This window comes from Bubalus bubalis, chromosome 4 (genome assembly GCF_019923935.1).
Source record: "Bubalus bubalis isolate 160015118507 breed Murrah chromosome 4, NDDB_SH_1, whole genome shotgun sequence".
Lineage (NCBI taxonomy): Eukaryota > Metazoa > Chordata > Mammalia > Artiodactyla > Bovidae > Bubalus > Bubalus bubalis.
Genome location: NC_059160.1, coordinates 151,737,798 through 151,762,520, shown reverse-complemented (window position 1 = coordinate 151,762,520; position 24,723 = coordinate 151,737,798). Strand labels below are relative to the sequence as shown.

Sequence of the window (24,723 nt, the reverse complement as noted above, 5' to 3'; positions counted from 1 at the left end):
TAGGTTGCTTTCATGTTTTGGCTATTGTAAATAGTGCTGCAATGAACATTGGGGTGCCTGTATCTTTTCAAAGTATGATTTTTTCTGGATGTATGTCCAGGATTGGTATTTTTGGATCATGCAGTAGTTCTATTTCTAGTTTCTGAAGGACCTCCATACTGTTCTTTATAATACTTGTACCAAGTTACATTCCCACCAAAAGTGTAGAAGGTTTCCCTTTTGTCCTCATCCTCTTCAGCATTTATTGTTTGTAGATATTTTGTTAATGGCCATTCTGACCAGTGTGAGGTGATACTTCATTATAGTCTTTTCTAGTTTGATAATGTTTATTATTTTATTTTACAGTTTTTGTTGAGATGTAATTTAATACCTAAAATTTCAACATTTTAAAATGCACAGCTCAGTATGTAATATACTTTTCAGTCAGTTCACTCACTCAGTGGTGTCTGACTCTTTGTGACCCCATGAATCGCAGCACGCAGGCCCCTCTGTCCATCACCAACTCCCGGAGTTCACTCAGACTCACGTCCATCGAGTCAGTGATGCCATCCAGCCATCTCATCCTCTGTTGTCCCCTTTTCCTCCTGCCCCCAATCCCTCCCAGCATCAGAGTCTTTTCCAATGAGTCAACTCTTCGCATGAGGTGGCCAAAGTACTGGAGTTTCAGCTTCAGCATCATTCCTTCCAAAGAAATCCCAGGGCTGATCTCCTTTAGGATGGACTGGTTGGATCTCCCTGCAGTCCAAGGGACTCTCAAAAGTCTTCTCCAACACCACAGTTCAAAAGCATCAATTCTTAGGTGCTCAGCTTTCTTCACAGTCCAACTCTCACATCCATACATGACCACTGGAAAAACCATAGCCTTGACTAGATGGACCTTTGTTGGCAAAGTAATGTCTCTGCTTTTGAATATGCTATCTAGGTTGGTCATAACTTTCCTTCCAAGGAGTAAGCATCTTTTAATTTCATGGCTGCAGTCACCATCTGCGGTGATTTTGGAGCCCCAAAAAATAAAGTCTGACATGGTTTCCACTGTTTTCCCATCTATTTCCCATGAAGTGATGGGACCAGATGCCATGATCTTAGTTTTCTGAATGTTGAGCTTTAAGCCAACTTTTTCACTCTCCTCTTTCACTTTCATCATTCACTGGTTTTTAGTATATGTGCAGTGTTGTTCAAACATTGCCACTATCTCATTCCAGAATATTTCCATCACCTCAGAAATGACACCCAGTACCTCTTATCAGTCACTTTCAGTTCCCATTATTCCTTTACCTGAAAAGCACTAACCTACTTTATGACTTCATGGGTTTGTCTATTGTGGACATTTTGTATACATGGAACTGTATAGCATCTGTTACTTTGTGAATGACTTCTTTTGTGTAGCATAATGTCTTCAAGGATGAGTATGTTTGCAGTGTGTCAACCCTTCATTCCTTTCCATGGATGAATAACACTCCACTGCATGACTGCTTCGTTTGTAAATTGATCAATTGATGGACATGTAGGTTGTTTCTACTTTCTGACTATTATGAATAATGGTACTATGAACATTTGAGGATAATATTTTTGTGTGAACATGTGTTCAGTTCTCTTGGGTGTATACCAAGGACTGGAATTGTTGGGTCATATGGAAACTCTATGTTTGAATTTTTAAGGACCTGCCACAGGGTTTACCACCATGATTGCATTATTGCAAGTCAGTTGTATAAGAGGATTCCAATTTTTCCAAATCCTTGCTAACACTTTTTATTTCCTGTGTTCTTGATTATACCACCCTAGTGGGTGTGTAGTGGTATCTCATGGTTGAGACTTGGTATTGACTTGCATTTCCCTAATGAGCAATAATATTGAGCATCATTTCATGCACATTTTGGTCACTTGTACAATCTCTTGGGAGATATGGTTATTCATATGCTTGCATAGTTTGTAATTGTTCTTCTTTTTTTAACCAAATTATTGGAGTATAGTTGCTTTACACATTTGTGTTAGTTTCTGTTATACAGCAAAGTGAATCATTTATATGCATACGTATATCCTCTCTTTTTTGGATTTCCTTCCCATTTCGGTCACCACGGAACAACAAACAAAGTTCCCTGTGCTATTCAGTAGGTTCTAATTAGTTATCAATTTCATACATAGTGGTGTATATATATCATTCCCAATCTCCCAATTTATCCCCCTCCTCCCTTTCCCACCTGGTGTCCATATGGTTGTTCTCTATGTCTGTGTCTCTATTCTGCTTTGCCAATGGGTTCATCTGTACCATTTTTCTAGATTCCACATACGCATTAATATATATTTGTTTTTCTCTTTATGACTTACTTCTTTCTGACAGTCTCTAGGTCCATCCACATCTCTCCAAATGGCACAATTTTGTTTCTTTTTATGGCTGAGTAATGTTCCAGTGTATATATGTGCCATATATTCTTTATCCATTCCTCTGTTGATGAACATTTAGGTTGCTCCCATGTCCTGTCTATCGTAAATAAGACTGCAATGAACATTGGGGTGCATGTATCTTTTAGAATAATTGTTTTCTCCCTATACATATGCCCAGGAGTGGGATGTCCAGGAGTGGGATTGCTGGGTCATATGGTAGTTTTGTTCTTAGTGTTTTAAGGAAATCCCATACTGTTCTCCATAGTAGCTGTATCAGTTTACATTCCCACCAGCAGTGTAAAAGGGTTCCTTTTACTCCATACCCTCTCCAGTACTGTTTGTAAACTTTTTGATGAGGCTATTCTGACTGATGTGACGTGATACCTAGTTGTAGTTTTTATTTGCATTTATCTAATAATTAGAGATATTGGTCTTTTCATGTGTTTGTTGGTCATCTATATGCTTTCTTTGGAGATATGTCTATTTAGGTCTTCCATCCATTTTTTGATTGGGTTCTTTGTTTTTTTAATATTGAGCTGAATGAGCTGTTTGTATATTCTGGAGATTAATCCCTTGTCAGTTGTTTTGTTTGCCAATATTGTATCCCATTCTGAAAGCTGCCTTTTCTTTTTGTTTATGGTTTCTTTGCTGTTCAAAAGTTTTTAAGTTTAATTAGGTCCCATTTGTTTATTTTTATTGTTCTAGGAAAAAAGTGAAAGTGAAGTCACTCAGTCATGTCTGACTCTTTGCGACTCCATGGACTGTTGCCTACCAGGCTCCTCAGGCGACGGTCCATGGAGTTTTTCAGGCAAGAGTACTGGAGTGGGTTGCCATTTCCTTCTCCAGGGGATCTTCCCGACCCAGGGATCGAACCTGGGTCTTCTGCATTGCAGGCAGATGCTTTACCATCTGAGCCACAGGGAAGCCCAATCATTGTTCTAGGAGGTGTGTGATCAAAAAAGATCTTGCCCTGATTTATGTCAAAGAGTGTTCTGCCTGTGTTTTCCTCTAAGATTTTTTTTATAGTGTCTGGCCTTAGATTTAGGTCTCTGCTCCATTTTGAATTTATTTTTATGTATGCTATTAGGGAGCATTCTTACTTCATTCTTTAACACGCAGCTATTCAGTTTTCCCAGCATCACTTATTGAAGAGACAGTCTTTTCTCCATTGTATTTTCTTGCCTCCTTTGTCATAGATTAAGTAACCATAGGTGTGGAGGGTTATCTCTGGGCTTTCTATTCTGTTCCATTGACCTATATTTCTGTTTTTGTGCCAGTACCATATTGGCTTGATTACTGTAGCTTTGTAGTATAGTGTGTGATCATGGAACCTGATTCCTCCAGCTCTATTTTTCTTTCTCAAGATTGCTTTGGCTATTCAGGGTCCAGATGGCGCTAGTGGTAAAAAAAACCCATCTGCCTATGCAGGAAACTTAAGAGACTTGGGTTCACTCCTTGGGTTGGGAAAATCCCCTGGAAAAGGAAATGGCAATCCACTCCAGTATTCTTGCCTGAAGAATCCCATGGACTGAGGAGCCTGGTGGGCTATAATCCATACAGTTACAAAGAGTCAAACACAACTGAAGGACTTAGCACACACCACATACAAATTGTAAAATTTTTTATTCTAATTCTGTGAAAAATGCCATTGATAATTTGATAGGGATTACACTGAGTTTGTAGATTGCTTTGGATAGTCTCATCATTTTCACAGTATTGGTTCTTTCAATCCAAGAACATGGTATGTCTCTACATCTGTTTGTATTGTCTTTGATTTCTTTCATCAGAATTTTATATTAATAGTTTTCTTTGTACAGGTCTTTTGCCTCCTTAGGTAAGTTTATTTTTGAGTATGTTATTCTTTTTGTTGCAATAGAAAATGGGATTGTTTTCTTAATTTCTCTTTCTGGTATTGCTAGTGTATAGGAATGTAAGAGATTTCTGTGCATTAATTTTATGTCCCACAACTTTACTAAATTCATTGATTAGCACCAACAGTTTTCTGGTGGCATTCTTAGGATTTTCCATGTGAAGTACCATGTCATCTGCAAATAGTGACAGTTTTATTTCTTCTTTTCCAATTTGGATTTCTTTTATTTCTTTTTATTCTCAGAGTGCATGGCTAGGACCTCCAAAGCTATGTTGAATAATATTGGAAAGCATCGACAGTCTCGTCTGGTTCCTGATCTTAGAGGAAATGCTTTCAGTTTTTTTATCATTGAGAATGACGTGTGCTATGGGCTTGTCGTATATAGCCTTTCTTACATTAAGGTAAGTACACTTTGTGCCCACTTTCTGGAACATTTTTATCATAAACTGCTGTTTAATTTTGTCAAAAGCTTTTTCTGCAATTATTGAGATGCTTACATGGTTTTTATTCAGTTTGTTAATATGGTGTAACACATTGATAGATTTGTGTCCCTTCAAGAATCCTTGCATCCCTGGGATAAATTCCACTTCATCATGGTGTATGATCATTTTAATGTGTTGTTGAATTCTGTTTGCTAGTATTTTGTTAAGGATTTTTGCATCTATGTTCATCAGTGATATTGGTCTGTAATTTTCTTTTTGTGTGTGTGATATTGTTGTCTGGTTTTGGTATCAGGGCAATGGTGGCCTGGTAGAATCAACTTGGGAGTATTCCTTTCTTTGCAATTTTTTGGAAGAGTTTGAGAAGGATCGGTGTTAGCTCTTCTCTAAATATTTGATAGGATTTGCCTGTGAAGCCATCTGGTCCTGAACTTTTGTTTGTTGGATGATTTTTAATCACAATTTCAATTTTATTACTTGTGATTGGCTTGTTTATATTTCCTATTTCTTTCTGGTTCAGTCTTGGAAGGTTGGACCTTTCTAAGAATCTGTCCACTTCTTTTGGGTTGTCCATTTTATTGGCATATGGTTGCTTGTAGTAGTCTCTCATGAGGCTTTTTATTTCTGTGGTATCAGTTGTAACTTCTCCTATTCTTATCTAATTATTGATTGAGTCCTTTCCCTTTTTGTCTTGATGAGTCTGACTAAAGGTTTATTAGCTTTATCCATCCTTTCAAAAAATCAGCTTTTAGTTTAATTGATCTTTGCCATTGTTTTTTGTCTCTATTTATTTCTGCTCTTATTCTTATGATTTCTTTTCTTCTAACTTTGGGTTTTATTCTTCTTTCTCTAGCTGCTTTAGGTATAAGGTTAGATTGTTTCCTTGAGATTTTTCTTGTTTCTTGCGGTGGATTCTATTGCTATAAACTTCCCTCTTAGAACTACTTTCATTGCATCCCATAGGTTTTGGGTCATTGTGTTTGGGTTGTCATTTGTTTCTATGTATGTTTTGATTTTCTCTTTTATTTCTTCAGTGATCGCTTGTTTATTTAGTAGCATATTATTTACCCTGCATGTGTTTGTGTTTTTACAGTTTCTTCCTGTAAGTGATTTTTAATTTCATAGCATTGTAGTCAGAAAAGACGCTTGACATGATTTCAGTTTTCTTAAATTTACCAAGGCTTGATTTATGCTCCAAGATGTGATCTGTCCTGGAGAATGTTGCACTTGAGAAGAAAGTACTCTGCTGCTTTTGGATGGAATGTCCTATAAATATCAATTAAATCTTTCTGGTCTAATGTGTCATTTAAAGCTTGTGTTTCCTTATTGATTTTCTGTCTGGATGATCTGTCCATTGGTTCAAGTGGGGGTGTTAACATACCCCACTATTATTTTTTTACTGTTGATTTCCCCTTTACTGGCAGTTACCATTTGCTTTATGTATTGAGGTGCTCCTATGTTGGGTGCATAAATATTTAAAATTGTATCTTCTTCTTGGGTTGATCCCTTGGCCATTATGTGGTGTCATTCCTTGTCTCTTTGTTTTTTTATAAAGACTGTAACAGTCTTTATTTTCAAAACTATTTTGTCTGATATGAATGCTGCTACTCCAGCATTTTTATTTCCATTTGATAGAATATCTTTTTCCCCCCTTACTTTTAGTCTGTATATTTCCCTGTCTGTATATGCTGATAGACAGCATATATATGGATCTTGTTTTTGAATCCATTCAGCTGGTCTGTCTTTTGGTTGGAGCATTTAACCCATTTACATTTAAGGTAATTGTCAATATGTATGTTCCTATCACCATTTTATTAACTGTATGGGACAATTTCTACCCTGTGGGTTGTTTGGTGTGAGGTGTTTTTCTGGGTCTTTTTCTTCTCTTGTGTTTCTCATCTAGAGAAGTTCCTTTAGTATTTGTATAAAACTGGTTTGGTGGTGCTGAATTCTCTAAGCTTTTGCTTGTCTATTAAGCTTTTGATTTCCCTGTCAAATCTGAATGAGAACTTTGCTGGTCAGAGTATTCTTTGTTGTAGCTTCTTCCTGTTCATCACTTTAAATAGTGTTTCTGCTGAAAAATCAGCTTATAACCTTATAGGGATTACCTTGCATGTTATTTGTTGCTTTTCCCTTCTTGCTTTTAATATTTTCTCTTTCTCTAATTTTTGTCATTTTGATTAACATGTGTTTTGGTGTGTTGCTCCTTGGTTTATCCTGTATGAAACTCTCTTTGCTTCCTGAACTTCAGTGAATGTTTCCCACCCCATGTTAGGAACAGTTTTTAGCTATTATCTCTTCAAATATTCTTCAAGCCCTTTCTCTTTCTTGACTCCTTCTGGGACCCCTACAGTGCAAATGTTGGTGCATTTAATGTTGTTCCAGATGTCTCTTAGACTGTCCTCATTTCTTTTCATTTTTCTTTCTTTCTTCTATTCTGCCATAGTGATTTCCATCAATCTGTCTTCCAACTCACTTATTTACTTTTCTGCCTCATTTATCCTGATATTGATTCCTTCTAGTATATTTTTCATTTCAATTATTGCATTGTTCATCTGTTTGTTTTGTAAAACTTCTGGCTTTTTATTAAACATTTAATGCATCTTCTTCGTCTGTGACTCCATTCTTTTTCTGAGATCCTGAATATCTTTACTTTCATTCTCTGAGTTATTTTTCTGGCAGATTGCCTATATCCACTTCTTTTAATTTTTCTTATGGAGTTCCATCTTGTTCTTTTTCTCTGGGATAAATTTCTCTGCCATCTTATTTTGTCTAACTTTCTGTGTTTGTGGTCCTTAGGCTGCAGGATTATAATTCTTATTAATTCTGGTGTCTGCTCCCTGGTGGGTGAGATTGTTCCAGGAGCTTGTGCAGGCTTTCTGGTGGGAAAGACTGGTGTCTTCTCATTGGTGGGTGGAGCTAGGTCTTATCCCTCTGTTGAGCAGGGTTTGTCAAGGGCTGTGTTGGCTCAGGACTACTTTCATCTGCCTGTCTGCTGATGGGTGGGGCTGTGTTTTTATCCTGTTTGTTGTTTGGTGTAAGGTGTCCCAGAAATGGAGCCTGCAGGCTATTTTGTGGGGCCTGGTCTCACTGCCAAAATGGTAACCTCCAGGAGAGCTCATGCTGATGAGTATTCCATGCGGTATCTGCCACCAGCGTCCTTGCCTTCACAGTGAGCCATAGCTGACTCCCACCTCCCCAGGATATCCTCTAAGACCTGCAGGTAGGTCTAACTCAGGCTTTTATGGAGTCACTGCTTTGTCTTGGGTCCCAGTGCACATGAAACCTTGTGTGAGTCCTCCAAGAGTGGAGTCTGTTTCTCCCATTTCCACGGAGCTCCTGCACTTAAGAGCTCCTGCACTCCTGCATTCAAAGCCAAATGCTCTGGGGGCTCCTCCTCCCAATGCCAGACCTTTAGGCTGGGAACCTGATGTGGGGCTCAAAACTCACTCCTGTGGGAAAATATATCTATTTTCCAATATGATTATTTTCCAATTTGTGGGTTGCCCACCTGATGGGTATGGAATTTGGTTATATCATATAAACACACTTTCTATTTTATCATTGTGGCTTCTTTGTCTTTGGGTGTAAAATATTTTGTGGTAGGTTCTAGTCTTTTCTGTTAATGATTGTTCAGCAGTTAGATGTGATTTTGGTGTTCTCATGAGAGGAGGTGAGCACAGGTTATTCTCCTCTGCCATCTTGTCTCTTGTCCCTGGGTTCAGTCAAATATTCAGTCCAGATGGTCTCAAAAACACCTTGGTCTCTCAAGGCTGTGTCTTTGGAACACCTCCCACTGTGGGAACAATGGACAGAAGGACATTCCAAGACGGGAGTATGTGAAGTGCCTCCAAGTGTATAAGACTAGCTTCCAAGTCAATCAGTAGTCACACCTTCTCTGTGACCTCATGAATCTCCAGGCTCCAGCCCCAAGGACCCTATGGCAGGAGCCTGACTTGGACATCCTTGAAATGTGGGCATCAGGGAATTTTTACAAGGTGGCTCAGAGTTCTGAGATATTATGTGCCAGTGAACAAGGCAAAAGCTGAGCAGCCCTTTGGAAGTCGCACAGGGTCATTTTCACTGTGCTATATCAGCAAAAGTAGTCTCAAATCCACCTAGATTCAAGAGGAGGGGATTCCTTCTAGTGAGGGGGTATTTGCAGCCGTATTTTAAAACCTGTGCAGACACTAATCTATATTAGCTACCTTTATTTTGAATTTTACCAAAGAATGTTCAAACTACTGAACAGTTGCACATTTCTCACACACTAGCAAAGTAATGCTCAAAATTCTCCAAGCCGGGCTTCAACGTATGTGAACTTTGAACTTCCAGATGTTCAAGCTGGATTTAGAAAAGGCAGAGGAACCAAAAATCAAATTGCCAATGTCTGTTGGCTCATAGAAAAAGCAAGAGAGTTCCAAAGAAAAAGGCTTTTGACTACGCCAAAGCCTTTGATTGTGTGGATCACAACAGTGGAAAATTCTTAAAGAGAAGGGAATACCAGACCACCTTACCTACCTCCTGAGCAATCTGTATGCAGGTTAAGAAGCAACAGTTAGAACTGGACATGGAACAACCGACTGGTTCCAAATTGGGAAAGGAGTATGTCAAAGCTGTATATTATCACCCTGCTTCAGTTCAGTTCAGTTTAGTCGCTCAGTCATGTCTGACTCTTTGCAACCCCATGGACTGCAACATGCTAGACCTCCCTGTCCATCACCAACTCCTGGAGTTTACCCAAACTAATGTCCATTGAGTCGGTGATGCCATCCAACCATCTCATCCTCTGTCATCCCCTTCTCCTCCCACCTTAAACCTTTCCCAGCATCAGGGTCTTTTCAAATGAATCAGTTCTTCACATCAGGTGGCCAAAGTTTTGGAGTTTCAGCTTCAACATCAGTACTTCCAATGAAAACTCAGGACTGATCTCCTTTAGGATGGACTGGTTGGATCTCCTTGCAGTCCAAGGGACTCTCAAGAGTCTTCTTCAACACCATAGTTCAAAAGCATCAATTCTTCAGCACTCGGCTTTCTTTATACTCCAACTCTCACATCCATACATGACTACTGGAAAAACCATAGCTTTGACTAGACAAACCTTTGTTGACAAAGTAATATCTCTGCTTTTTAATATGCTGTCTAGGTTGGTCATAACTTTCAAGCGTCTTTTAATTTCATGGCTTCAGTCACCATCTGCAGTGATTTTGGAGCCCCCCTAAATAAAGTCTGTCACTGTTTCTACTGTTTCCCCATCTATTTGCCATGAAGTGATGGGACTGGATGCCATGATCTGTTTTCTGAATGTTGAGTTTTAAGCCAACTGTTTCACTCTCCTCTTTCACTTTCATTAAGAGACTCTTGAGTTCTTCTTCACTTTCTGCCATAAGGATAGTGTCATCTGCATATCTGAGGTTATTGACATTTCTCCTGGCAATCTTGATTCCAGCTGTACTTCATCCAGCCCAGCATTTCTCATGATGTACTCTGCATATGTTAAATAAGCAGGGAGACAATATACAGCCTTGATGTACTCCTTTTCCTATTTGGAACCAGTCTGTTGTTCCATGTCCAGTTCTAACTGTTGCTTCCTGACCTGCATACAGATTTCTCAAGAGGCAGGTCAGATGGTCTGGTATTCCCATCTCTTTCAGAATTTTCCACAGTTTATTGTGATCCACACAGTCAAAGGCTTTGGCATAGTCAATAAAGCAGAAATAGATGTTTTTCTGGAACTCTCTTGCCTTTTCTATGATCCAGCAGATGTTGGCAACTTGATCTCTGGTTCTTCTGCCTTTTCTAAAACCAGCTTGAAGTTCATCTGGAAGTTCACAGTTCACATATTGCTGATGCCTGGCTTGGAGAATTTTGAGCATTACTTTACTAGCATGTGAGATGAGGGCAATTGTGCGGTAGTTTGAGCATTCTTTTGCTTTGCTTTTCTTGGGATTGGAATGAAAATTGTCCTTTTCCAGTCTTGTGGCCACTGCTGAGTTCCCAAATTTGCTGGCATATAGAGTGCAGCACTTTCCTAGCATCATCTTTTAGAATTTGAAATAGCGCAATTGGAATTCCATCACCTAGCCCCATCACTTCATGGCAAATAGATGGGGAAACAGTGGAAGCAGTGACAGACTTTATTTTCTTGGGCTCCAAAATCACTGCAGATGGTGACTGCAGCCACAAAATTAAAAGATGCTTGCTCCTTGGAAGAAAAGTTATGACCAATCTAGACAGCATATTAAAAACCAGAGATATTACTTTGCCAACAGAGGTTTGTCTAGTTAAAGCTATGGTTTTTCCAGTAGTCATGTATGAATGTGAGAGTTGGAGTATAAAGAAAGCTGAGCACTGAAGAATTGATACTTTTGAACTATGGTGTTGGAGAAGACTCTTGAGAGTCCCTTGGACTGCAAGGAGATCCAACCAGTCCATCCTAAAGGAGATTAGTCCTCAATATTTACTGGAAGGACTGATGTTGAAGCTGAAACTCCAATACTTTGGCCACCTGATGCCAAAAACTGACTCATTGGAAAAGACTCTGATGCTGGGGAAGATTGAAGGCAGTAGAAGGGGATGACAGAGGATGAGATGGTTGGATGGCATCACCAACTTGATGGACATGAGTTTGAGCAAGCTCTGGGAGTTGGTGATGGACAAGGAGGTCTGGCTGCAGCCTATGGGTTTGCAAAGAGTCGGACACAACTGAGTGACTGAAGTGAACTGATTTTGAGTTGATATTGTGGATGAGAAGTACATTGTACTTTCTTTTCAGAGCCTTTTATTTCTAAATGTGTTTATCTGCCCCTAATACTATCACTTACTGACCATGGAATCTTTCCTAGTGTCTCTAAATCCCTGAGATAATAAAATGGAAATAATACTTAGCTTTCTGTGAGAAGGATATGTGACTATGTATGCAAAGTTCTTTGCAAGAACCTATTCTACATTTATGCAATACACCTAGTATTCAGGTACCAAGCTCTGTTCTAAGTGTTTCACATACCTCACTTAATTCTCATTTACCTCTATGATGTAGACTGTATTTTCATCCCTATTTCAAGGATGAGTAAACAGAAGTGCAGAAAGGGTAGTGACTTACCAATGGTCACAAAGCACATATGTAAAGAAAAGACCAGGACTTAAACAAAGTGAGCTGGTTCTATTGTCTGCCACCCTCAATCCCTCTGATATGCTTCTCAGTAGATAGTACAGATATAATTTATGCATGCATATATCATTTCTTGAACACCCACAAATAACAGTATGAGTCCAGGATTTTGGTTTGCACAAAGAATCTGTTCATCTAGAACAAGGGTCTTCAAATGATGACTGTGGTCCAAATCTGGACACTCCTATTCATTGTGTATTACCATGGTTGCTTTTACACTATCGCAGAAGAATGGGATAATAACGACAGAGACTGTATGGCCTGCAAAGCTGAAAATGTTTCTTTTCTGTCCCTTTGTAGAACAAAGTTGACAAAGTCTTGTTTTCAATCTTATCTGAAACACTTTTCCTAAATTTCTTGGAATTTCACACATGTTGAACCTTGTCCATTCCTTATTTAACAAATTTTTATTGAGTTAATGTATGGCAGTAAAGTCTTGTTTTCAATCTTATCTGAAACACTTTTCCTAAATTTCTTGGAATTTCACACATGTTGAACCTTGTCCATTCCTTATTTAACAAATTTTTATTGAGTTAATGTATGGCAGCCAGTGTTCTAGACACTGGAGCTACTTGATAAATAAGAAAGGCATGGTCTTTACTCTCAGTTCAGTTCAGTCGCTCAGTCGTGTCCGACTCTTTGCGACCCCATGAATCGCAGCACGCCAGGCCTCCCTGTCCATCACCAACTCCCGGAGTTCAATCAAACTTATGTCCATCGAGTCAGTGATGCCATCCAGCCATCTCATCCTCTGTCATCCCCTTCTCCTCCTGCCCCCAATTCCTCCCAGCATCAGACTCTCAGGGAGTTTTTATTCTGGTGGAGGGAAATTAAAAAAAAAAAATACACCAAAAATCAGTGAGTAAAACCAAATAATTGTAGATTATAATGACAGCAATGAAAGAAAGAAATAACAAGTAACTGAAGTTAGAGGATTTCTTATACATTCATTTCACAATAAATCTCATTGTGAATATTACTGCAGCTAAAAGCATCTCAATAAGTAGATACATGGAGAGGAGAAAGTGTGAAGTTGTCACCTCTGACAGCAGAACAGAAAGCCTTCTAGGAAGTGTGGGAGGAGGGCTGCTCAGAGCTCCTGCTGCCTCACGGTGTGATTGTGAATTGCAAGTCAATGGTCAGCCTCATTGTATGATTTTTCTCCCCTCTATCTGAAGCAACTTGGATGCAGACATGGAGAAAGCAGAGAGTGAGTTCAACAAAAGTTGAGGTTTTAGAGGATAGTAATAAATGGAAATAAGGGAAGAGGTGAATGGGCACATTTAGCCTGGAGACAGATTTACTTGGCTTGCCTATTGTATTGAAATTAGGCATTTGAATTCCTTTTGATAGAACACAGTCAATTTGGTTCACCATGTTTGCAGACTTTCTTGCCATGCTCTGTCTTGCTTGTTGCACTTGTTTAGGTTTTCTGCCTGCCCTTGTAAACTCCTGCGATGGCAAACACTGAATTATAGTGATAGATGACAGGCTCTTGCTTGCATGAAGAGAGAATATCAGAACAGAGAACTAAAGGATTATGAGACAATGGTAGGATTCATGAACTGGAGACCGAACTTTTGATGAGGTCAGATGAGAGCTAAGGAATTATAAAAGTGAGGACTGGAAATATAGAACAGTCTCTTGAGAATAGAATATAAGAAATTAAGATTCTGAAAGTAGTAGATTGTTCAGAAGTTAAGAGTGTGACACTGGGAGTGAGTCGCTGAGGTAGGGAGAAGCAAACTGTTACATGTACATACAAACATATACATGAAACGTGCATAGAACATACATATATAAGCCTACATAAATTCGTACACACACAGGTTTGAAGTGCTTTTAATAGGCTACCTGGCATTCACATTTAGGAAAATATCTCCACACAATGAGGATGCATTTTTAAAGGTTTTTCTAGGCACATGATGAAGAGAGTTATTATAAAATGGCCCAAATGCAAATAGCCAAGGGCAGGCCTAGGCTAGAACATGAGAAATCCTTTGTCTTTTCATTTTTTCTACAGAAAAACCAGGGTAATTGAATTATTGAAAACATACCTAAGGCTTCAGAGACCTCAAAACAATGACTGCTGCCTACGCTGGTATCTCCCCATACATCAACATACCGGTTCCCTCCACTATCGGAAAGTAGAGTCAGCCTATGAAATTTTTCATGAGCCAAAATGTGTAAAGTGGAATAGCTGTTACCTTGAGGCACCTCTTGCAAATTGGTGCACTAAATAAGTGGAGATGAAGCACAGATGCTCACAGATACAGTTCAAGGCCCTGGCAGCTTGACGCTGAGCTGTGGAGTATAGTTGTTGGAGGAGCTTGGTGGTACCACTCTCATGGCCTAGGGTAAGCCATGCCTCTATCAGGGCCTGCTGCAAAACAAATGCTGATGCTTTCTCTGTTTTTCACCTTTTCTGTATATGCAAAAATCTTTGGATTTCTTTCAGTTTGAAAAGTGATACTTAAGTACAATCTTTCCTAAAATTGGAATGATGTAAAGCAAATTTTTGAGACGTGGAGGATACCTGTAATCTCACCACTGTGCATCTACAGGTTGTGGAGTGGGGCCAGGTCTTGGTGCAAATGAGGTAGAGGAAGAATTCCAAGATTGCACCCACCAGCCCTGGCTTCTTCCAGGTGGTAGAACCAACTCTCAATTATGGCTGATGCTAGTGTCTCTGTCCCTAAAGTGAGTCACAGCCACCCCACCCTCAGGGAGACCCTCCAAGTTCAACAGGAAGGTCTGGTCTAGGCTCCTATAGAGTCACTGCTTTTATGCTGGGTCCTGGTGCACATGAGATTTTGTGTGTGCCCTTCAAGAGCGAAGTCTCCTTTTCCCCTAGTCCTTGGGAAACCTCTGAAATTAAGCCCTGCTGGCCTTCAAAGCCAAATGCTCTGGGGGCTCATCTTCCTCTGCAGGACCCCTGGGCTGAAGGAACTCAACATTGGGCTCAGAACACTCATTCCTGCGGAACCTCTGTAGTTTGTGGGTCACCCATCTGGAGGTATGGGAGTTGCCTTGATTATATCATGAGTCTGCACCCCTACCCATCTCATTGTGGTTCCTTCTTTGTGTCTTTAGATGTAGAAGATCTTTCCAGGTAGGTTTTAGTCTTTTTCTTTGATGGTTGTTCTGCAGGTAGTATGGTTTTAGAGTGCTCATGAGAGATGAGTTCAGGGTCTTTCTATGCCATGTTGGTTCTGCACTCCAGTAAACTTCCTTTTATTATGTACGGTAACATATTTAAAAAATTCTGGGCATGAGCATGTAAACATATTTGCAGGGAGGTTATTCAGCCTATGACAGTATCACAGATACTAAATTGTAAAGTAAATGGACACACCAAAATACAAATTTTCAAGGGAGATAACTGAGCTGATTTCATGGCCCTTGAAACCCTCAACTGTTTTCTGGGTATAAAATTGTCAAGAGTAGATTCTGAGAATTTTTTTGGTGAAAGCTAGGCTATGAGTCCTAAGTAATAAAGGAGAGGAAATACCTTCTCCATAACATAATGGCTGATGGGCAACCACCTGGGGAATAGATATATGCCCCTGGAGTTTGACCATTGTCAGATCCACGTCTGAGGAATATCAAAAAGAAGTGTGGCTGCTGACCTGAGCACTGGGATCAAGGGAAAGTAAAAGTAAGTCTGCATTTGAAAATAACCCTGCACCTGACAAGGCATGGAGTTGTGTGTTTCCTGTGGACCAACAGTAAGTCATCAGAGGAAAGAGTGAACCTGGGACCATTTAAGAACTCTACCACTGAGTACATAGCTCAGTTGGTAAACAATCTGCCTACAATGCAGAAGATCTGGGTTTGATTCCTGGGTCAGGAAGTTTCCCTGGAGAAGGACATGGCAACCCACTCTAGTATTTTTGCCAAGAGAATCCCATGGACAGAGGAACCTGGCAGGCTACAATCCATGGAGTTGGAAGAGTTGGACACAACTTAGTGACTAACCCACCACGACCAATGAGTACCACTTAGAGTAGTGACAGGATTCCAGCAGAGAGGCCTGGGAAGAGGAGTTCTCCAACAAAATAAGGCTGCAGAAAGGCCTGGAGGGAGATGTATATTTCTCAGATCATAGGATTATAGTCAGAGGAACCCAGAAAACACCTATAAGAGAAATCATCACTTTAAATTCCACTCTACCTTCCCTGTGAAGGGAAAGGAATCCTTCTTTAGAAGAAGTTACTGTCAGCTTGCATGTCTACATTTCTGTTATATATTCATAAAATAAATAAATTGATGGAATTGGACATGAACATGTAAATAGAAAGGAATATGTACAAAGGTGCTTAATATCATTAGTCATGAGAGGGATGCAAAATAAAACCATGAGATACTATTTTATATATATATATCCTCCTATCCAAGATGCTGCTGCTAAGTCACTTCAGTCATGTCCGACTCTGTGTGATCCCATAGACAGCAGCCCACTAGGCTTCCCCATCCCTGGGATTCTCCAGGCAAGAACACTGGAGTGGATTGCCATTTCGTTCTCCAATGCATGAAAGTGAAAAGTAAAAGTGAAGTCGCTCAGTCGTGTCTGACTCTGTGCGACCCCATGGACTGCAGCCCACCAGGCTCCTCCGTCCATGGGATTTTCCAGGCAAGAGTACTGGAGTGGGGTGCCATTGCCTTCTCCACCTATCCAAGATAGGAGGATCTTTTTAGGCATACCATTGAGAATGGCTAAAATTAAAACAACCTGATAATATCAGGTGTTAGAAAGGATGTAGAACAAATGGAATATCTTATGTATGGGGATTCCCTGAAGGTCTGTGAGAGAGAATTGGGCTGTCCCCACATAAAATAAGATTATTTGAGAGTTTCCAGAGAGCATTCTACAGTGATAAGAATAAAATACTTGGTAAATTATTTGGAAGTATTTCCTAAAGCCTAGTTTCCATATGCACTATAACCCAATGACTTTACTCTCTGATATGAACCCAGTAGAAATGAAAGCTTATATATTTATCAAAAGTAATATACAGGAATAATCATAGTAACTATAATTAAACATCCCACCTGGAAGGAGCTGTTGTGCCCAAGAACGGGATAAATAATGTGTGGTAAATTCAGACAGTGGAATAATACACTCTATGGGAAAAACACAAACTATTGATACACAGGCTAGCATGGATGAAGCTAAAGACTCAAAGTGGATGATATTAGACACAAAAGAGTACACAAAATGTTTATATGAAAGTTTAAAACTAATCTGTAGAGACAGAAAATTACAATAATGACTACCTGTAGGGGACTAGTGACTGGGAGGAAGCATAATCAAGTCTTCCAGGATCCAGAAATAGTCTATTATCTTGATCTAAATGGCTGTTACACAGTCATTACACATATGTAATAATTCATTTAATCGTGAACTTAAGATTTTTTTGTTGTACATCAATTCAAAAGAATATTAGTTCTTTTGTAAATACAGGACTAAAATACAGGGCTATCTAGCCAAAAACAAAGAGAAAATAATGCATAAAATAGAAATAGATCCATTGTACTTTGAGTGACGAAAGTCTTAAAATCAATGTGATGAATTTATTCAAGGCAATGGAGATAAAGATGGCCAAAATAAAAGAAGGAAAATTTCGCTAGAAATTTATTTAAATCTATTTAAAAGCTTCGATAAAATTTCTAGAATTAAAAAAAAACACTATATCTGGATTTAGTTTTTAATTATGATAGAGAAACTGGTGCTGAATTCGCCTTCTCGTTTTTAATAAACACAAAAAACCCACAAAAGTTTATAAAGCATTGGACAACAGGGAGCTCAAGACTGACCCCTGAAGAAGAGAAACTGAAGTAAGCTACACTTAAGAATGATTGTCTTAGCCCTCTGCTTGAAGGCAATTTTTAGATTATGGTGCAGTAAGCTAAACTTCAAACCAAGTTCAGTCATCTTGATGAATCAAGGAGGTGGAGATAAGGGTTTGGGGTAGCGGAAGAGGCTGGAGTCTGTGGGAAAGATTCAGGATAGGAGGAAGCTATGCAGAGATGAGACCCCATAAGTATGCACAGCAGTTCCCTAGAAGTCTGTGACTAAGTGTTGGACTATATTTGCTCAAGACAAGTGGAGGATTTCCAAAAAGTTCATCAGAGATGAGACTAGGACAGAGAAACTAGAGGTCATGCAAATATAGGAACAAAGCAAGTTCAGCTGTAGTGAAAAGTTCTCATTAACTCCTTGTTGACATCTCAAGCATCCAACTGAGATACCAAAAAGGTCAAACCTAAGAACAGGGGCCTACTCTAGAAAGCCTACTCTAGATCTTCCCTGATAAAGTTTAAAGCCAAGACCCGACACAAATCTATAGAGAGTGCAGAGTTTGAAAGATGAGTCCTTCCAAGTAGAAATTTTTTTAATTAAGGAAGAGATTCAGTTCAGTTCAGTTCAGTCGTTCAGTCGTGTCCGACTCTTTGCGACCCCATGAATCGCAGCACGCCAGGCCTCCCTGTCCATCACCAACTCCCCGAGTTCACTCAGACTCATGTCCATCGAGTCAGTGATGCCATCCAGCCATCTCATCCTCTGTTGTCCCCTTTTCCTCCTGCTCTGAATCTTTCCCAGCAACAGGGTTTTTTTCCCAATGAGTTGGCTCTTCACATCAGGGAGCAAAAGTATTTGAGCTTCAACTTCAGCATCAGTCCTTCCAATGAATATTCAGGACTGATTACCTTTAGGATTGACTAGTTTGATCTCCTTGCTGTCTAAGGGATTCTCAAGTGTCTTCTCCAGCACCACAATTTGAAAGCATCAATTCTTTGTTGCTCAGCCTTCTTTATGGTCTAACTCTCACATCCATACATGACTACTGGAAAAAACCATAGTTTTGATTATCCAGACCTTTGTCAGCAAAGTGATGTCTCTGCCTTTTAATATGCTGTCTAGGTTTGTCATAGCTTTTCCTCCAAGGAGCAAGTATCTTTTAATTTCATGACTGAAGTCACCATTTGCAGTGATTTTGAATCCCAAGAAAGTGAAGTCTGTTGCTATTTCTATTTTTTCCCCTTCTATTTGCCGTGAAGTGATGGGACCAGATGCCATAATTTTAGTTTTTTGAATGTTGAGTTTTAAGCCAGTTTTTTTTTTTCACTCTCCTTTTTCACCTTCATCAAGAGGCTCTTTAGTTCTTCGCTTTCTGCCATTAGGGTGGTATCTTCTGTGTATCTGAGGTTATTGATATTTCTCCTAGCAATCTTGATTCCAGCTTGTGCTTCACCCAGCCCAGCATTTCACATAATGTACTCTGCACATAAGTTAAGTAAGCAGGGTGACAATATATAGCTTTGATGTAGCCTTTCCCAATTTTGAGCTAGTTCGTTGTTCCATGTCTGGGTTCTAACTGTTGCTTCTGGACCTCCATCAGGTTTCTTAGGATGCAGGTAAGGTAGTCTGGTATTCCCATCTCTAAGAATTTTCCAGTTTGTTGTGATCCACACAGTCAAAGGCTTTGGCATAATCAATGAAGCAGAAATAGATGTTTCTCTGGAATTTCCTTGCTTTTTCTATGATCCAGTTGATTTTGGCAGTTTGAGCACTGGTTCCTCTGCCTTTTCTAAATCCAGCCTGTATATCTGGAAGTTATTGGCTCACGTGTTGTTGAAGCCTAGCTTGAAGGATTTTGAGTGTGACCTGCCTATCATGTGCTGCTGCTGCTGCTGCTGCTAAGTCATTTCAGTCGTGTCCGACTCTGTGCGACCCCAGAGACAGCAGACACCAGGCTCCCCCGTCCCTGGGATTCTCCAGGCAAGAACACTGGAGTGGGTTGCCATTTCCTTCTCCAATGCATGAAAGTGAAAAGTGAAAGTGAAAGTGAAGTCATGTCCGACTCTTTGCGACCCCATGGACTGCAGCCTACCAGGCTCCTCCATTCATGGGATTTTCCAGGCAACAGTACCTGAGTGGGGTGCCATTGAAATAAGTGCAATTGTGCAGTAATTTGAACATTATTTGACATTGCCTTTCTTTGGGATTGGAATGAAAACTGACCTTTTCCAGTCCTGTGGCCACTGCTGAGTTTTCCAAATTTGCTGGCATACTGATTGCAGGATGTTAACAGCATCATCTTTTTGGATTTTAAATAGATCAGCTGGAATTCTATCACCTCCACTAACTTTATTCATATAAATGCTTCCTAAAGCCCATTTGACTTCACACTCCAGGATGTGTGGCTCTAGGCAAGTGACCACACCATCAAGATTATTTAGATCATTAGGAGTTTTTCTGGACAGTTCTTCTGTGTATTCTTGAGACCTCTTTTTAATATCTTCTGCTTCTGTTAGGTCCATACCATTTCTGTCCTTTATTGTGCCCATCTTTACATGAAATAGTCCCTTGGTGTCTGTATCTCCAATTTTCTTGAAGAGATCTCTAGTCTTTCCCATTCTATTGTTTGCCTTTATTTCTTTACATTGTTTACTTAAGGCTTTCTTATCTCTCCTTGCTATTCTTTGGAACTCTGCATTCAAATGGGCATATCTTTCCTTTTCTCCTTTGCTTTTCACTTCTATTCTTTTCTCAGCTATTTTAAGGCCTCTCAGACAACCATTTTGCCTTTTTGCGTTTCTTTTTCTTGGGGATGCTTTTGATCACCGCCTCCTGTACAATGTTGCGAGCGTCTGTCCATAGTTCTTCAGGCACCTTGTCTATCAGATCTAATCCCTTGAATCTATTTGTCATTCCCCTATATCATCATAAGGGATTTGATTTAGGTCATACCAGAATTGAACTGTGTACTTGAATAAAAAACAACTTTCTGTAGAAGAATATAATATAATCTAGGATCTTTCCAAAGTATTATCAACAGTATCTAATAGAGAATGAAAACCCACCAGATATGGGAAAATGGAGACAAGTATAGCTTCCAGTCAAGGAAAAAGATATAGAAATAGAAAACAGCTAACTTGGCCCAGATGTTATAGTTAGTAGGCAGGAACTTTGAAGCAACTATTATACATATATTAAAAGAAGTAATGATATATATATTCAAGGAGTTAAAGGGAAATTTTATTTTCTTTCTCAAAAAATATGCTGACATACAATTAGTAATATTATATATAGGATTTTAAATATTTATTTTGTCTGTGTCAGGTCTTAGTTGTCACATGTGGGGTCTTTGCTGTGACATGCAGCATCTTTTGTTGTGGCTCTTGGGCTTCAATCTTGTGGCTTCAGAAAAATCAACAAAAAGTATAAATATTGGAAAAAAAGGGGGCAAACTGTGTTATAAGAATTTTTTTTCTAGAGTAAAAAGTTCAGAAGAATCCACAAACTATTAGAAGCCACAATATTTTTAAATAGGAGATCAACATAAAATGTAGTAATAGTTTTTAGAAATAGTAATTATTTCATAAATTAGTAAATTAGTTCTACATGCTGGTAATGACCAATTCAAAAATACAATTTAAGAATTGTAATTCCCAACAGCAACAAAGCTTTAGAACATCATGGATAAAAGAGTTTTATTAATAGACATGAGAAATAACTAAGTAAATCGAGAGATACACTGTGTTTATTTTTGAAAAGTTTCAATCTTCACAATTTTAAAATTTTCTTTAAATGTATGTATAGATTACATGCAATTTCACTCAAAATATGTGTGAGGGAGAATAACTTCAATTAACGCTAGAAAGCAGATGGCAGATAAAATGGTCAAGAATGTTCGCTATGAACCTGCTTTCAAGTGTCAAGACAGACCAGTGTCAACAGATACCACCTTGGGTGGAAGCCTTGGGTTTTCCTGGCATGTGATAACATCTTCAAGAATAGAGGAATGCAGTGCGATTGGAATTGGGTACTATTTAGACTCGGCAACACCCACAATTACATACTTTCTCTCAGCCACTGGATTCCTGGTTTTGGTCTCAGTGTTTATGCCAAACCAAAGCAAACAAACAATCATTAATGTGTAAGAAGTGGAGTCTAAACTTCGTAAACAGGAACAAGTTCATTTCTTTAAAAAGTCGAATAAAAAATAATGCCATCACAGCGTTACCATTGTTGCAAACTAGACAAATTTCTTTGAATTTTGCCGTCAACTTTTCAATCCTACCTCAACTCAGCATTTTTTCATTTGGCACCCTCCACATTGGAAATGGAAACAAATTCCTGCCATTGACCTGAAGTGGTTCAGACTCAATTAGAGAATAAGAGCTAATGAGAGGCAATGACCAATGACATCTCCGAAAAGTGATTTAAACTATGACTTCTGCCTGCTGTGTCTGTGTTTAAATTCTTGTAGATAGAACAAAGATGAACCCATTTTTGGCAAAACTTATTACTCTGCAGATTTGGAAGAAATTATGGTCCCTGACGCCAAAGCCTTATGAAACAAATCAGCTCTGCATACAATACTAGAGCAATAAAGTTCCAATCTTTAGGAAGGAATCAGGGTGGCAAGGATTTTGACTTTAAATTCTTGACCCCATCTATTGAAAATCCATGAAAATCCACCTCATCAGCAATTATTATTTGAGTATGCTGCTGCTCCTGCTAAGTCGCTTCAGTCGTGTCTGACTCTGTGTGACCCCATAGACAGCAGCCCACCAGTCTCCTCTATCCCTGGGATTCTCCAGGCAAGAACGCTGGAGTGGGTTGCCATTGCCTTCTCCAATGCATGCATGCATGCTACATCGCTTTAGTCATGTCTGACTCTGTGTGGCCCTATGGACAGCAGCCCACCAGGCTCCTCTGTCCATGGGATTCTCTAGGCAAGAATACTGGAGTGGGTTGCCGTTTCCTTCTCCGCATCTGAGTATAGATAAGTGAAAATTCTATATGAAGTGCTTGGGGTACATTTAATGGCCTAAAGAAGCCTGGGGTAAAATGTAATATGCATCCATGCAACCTCCCTCAGCTGTCTTCCAGGATTATTAAGTATCCAGCACTGTAAACTCCTACTTGTTTCTTTAAAAATTGTTAAAAGCTGAAATGTCAACATGTCAATAGCAGGGCAATATCCAAATCATATATTGTTCCTTCCGAAAGGCTGGAAAAAGGCAACGTACATCCCCCGATGAGGACAATGCTAATTACAGAGCTAGTGACATGCCTGTGGGATTTCCCTGGGGAACTCATCTTTTTATCACATGTTACAGCTTTGTTCAGTCTCAACATGCTCTCCAGAGCAGATTTCCTTTCTTCTACAGGCTCTGAAGAGGAAAGTTGTTCAGTAACTCAGTTGTGTGTGATTCTTTGCAACCGCATGGACTGCAGCACACCAGTCTTCCCTGTCATTCACTATTTCCCAGAGTTTGCTCAAACTGACGTCCGTTGAGTCGGTGATGCCATCCAACCATTTCATCCTCTGTCACCCTCTTCTCATCCTGCCCTCAATCTTCCCCAGTATCAGGATCTTTTCCAATGAGTCAGCTCTTTGCATCAGGTGGCCAAAGTATTGGAGCCTCAGCTTCGGCATCAATCTGAAGGGGAAATTGCTTTCTATAAAATCTACCTATGACAGGGCTGGCCAGGTTCAGGAACCTGTAGTAGCATCATGCTAACAAAACAGAGAGACACAGAGGCCGTCCTCCACTGAGAAGAGGGATTTGATTCGTACTAGTATTTGGACTGGATGTTGGTGATTAATGGTCACTACCTGATTTGGGAACTTATGAAAAATAATACTGCCAATAATTTACATCTCAGTCCTCTGTACCCTTTCAGTCTTCTTCCTCCCTTCATACACACAGCTTTGGGAACATGGTTTTGGGACCATGAGCATGTCACATGCATGCTTTGCACACACACACACAGACATATATTTAGACAGGATGTTATCAATACGGTGTGCCACTCTGAATCTGTAATCCCTGTTTAGCTAGACCCAGATGCATAACTCAAAGTCATAGAAGGCTGTGAGATTTTGCATTACTGCCTTTCTCTTCGGAGAAGGCAATGGCACCCCACTCCAGTACTCTTGCCTGGGAAATCCCATGGATGGAGGAGCCTGGTAGGCTGCAGTCCATGGGGTCGTGAAGAGTCGGACAAGACTGAGAGACTTCACTTTCACTTTTCACTTTCATGCATTGGAGAAGGAAATGGCAACCCACTCCAGTGTTCTTGCCTGGAGAATCCCAGGGACGGGGGAGCCTGATGGGCTGCCGTCTATGGGGTCGCACAGAGTCGGAAATGACTGAAACGATTTAGCAGCAGCAGCAGGATGCACAGTGTTGAGAAATCACGGCCACATATTGGTTGGCATGACCTGGGGTCCCAAGAAACCAAGAACTTCCACTAGTAACTGAGGTCTCAGGCAGAGAGAGTGATGGAGAATAGGTCCCATAGAGACAGCTCTAGCCACAGGGTCAGATTCCTGGAGTTCTTTGGGGTTCCTCAGGGGCTAAGTGGAACTCTTCCCAGCTCTAAAACTCAAAGGCTATGACCCAGAGTTGGCTCTGTCTTGCTAGCCAAGGAGGAGAAACAAAAAATGTTCACTGAAGTGGCATTGAACTGACCCGGCCAGAGATTAACATGTTCTTTCTCTCGTTTATTCTCCCAAGTTACATCGCGCGCTCTCAGTCATACTTCTGAGAGAGCCAAGATGGACAACAAAGTGCTGTTAAGTGTCTGCTGACAATGTATAGAAATGAAGCGATTGTCAGCAAAGGCTTCTGTGAGGGTTGGAGGGATGGATGAGGGCAGTTGTTTTCTGAAGTACACTTGTCAGTCTGTGTTAATAACTGCCTCTGACCTTTCCCTGACAAAGACTCTTTGCCGGCTACCACACTGAGCGGCCAAGAAAGATTTAAAATTTAAGTCCTGACAACAGGGGACACACAGCACTTTGTTTTCTCCAAAACCTTTGCCTGTCCTGGAAACTCTG

At 39.9% G+C, this 24,723-nt stretch overlaps 1 long non-coding RNA gene across 1 annotated transcript in view; it reads left to right on the top strand.

Annotated features, from left to right (window-relative positions):
* LOC123465731 overlaps nucleotides 1–24,723 on the top strand; it is a 63,232-nt gene that overhangs the window by 3,607 nt on the left and 34,902 nt on the right. Inside the window, exon 2 of the long non-coding RNA XR_006641019.1 lies at nucleotides 4,496–4,653. This is a non-coding gene — a long non-coding RNA (uncharacterized LOC123465731). The remainder of the gene's footprint in view (nucleotides 1–4,495; nucleotides 4,654–24,723) is intronic.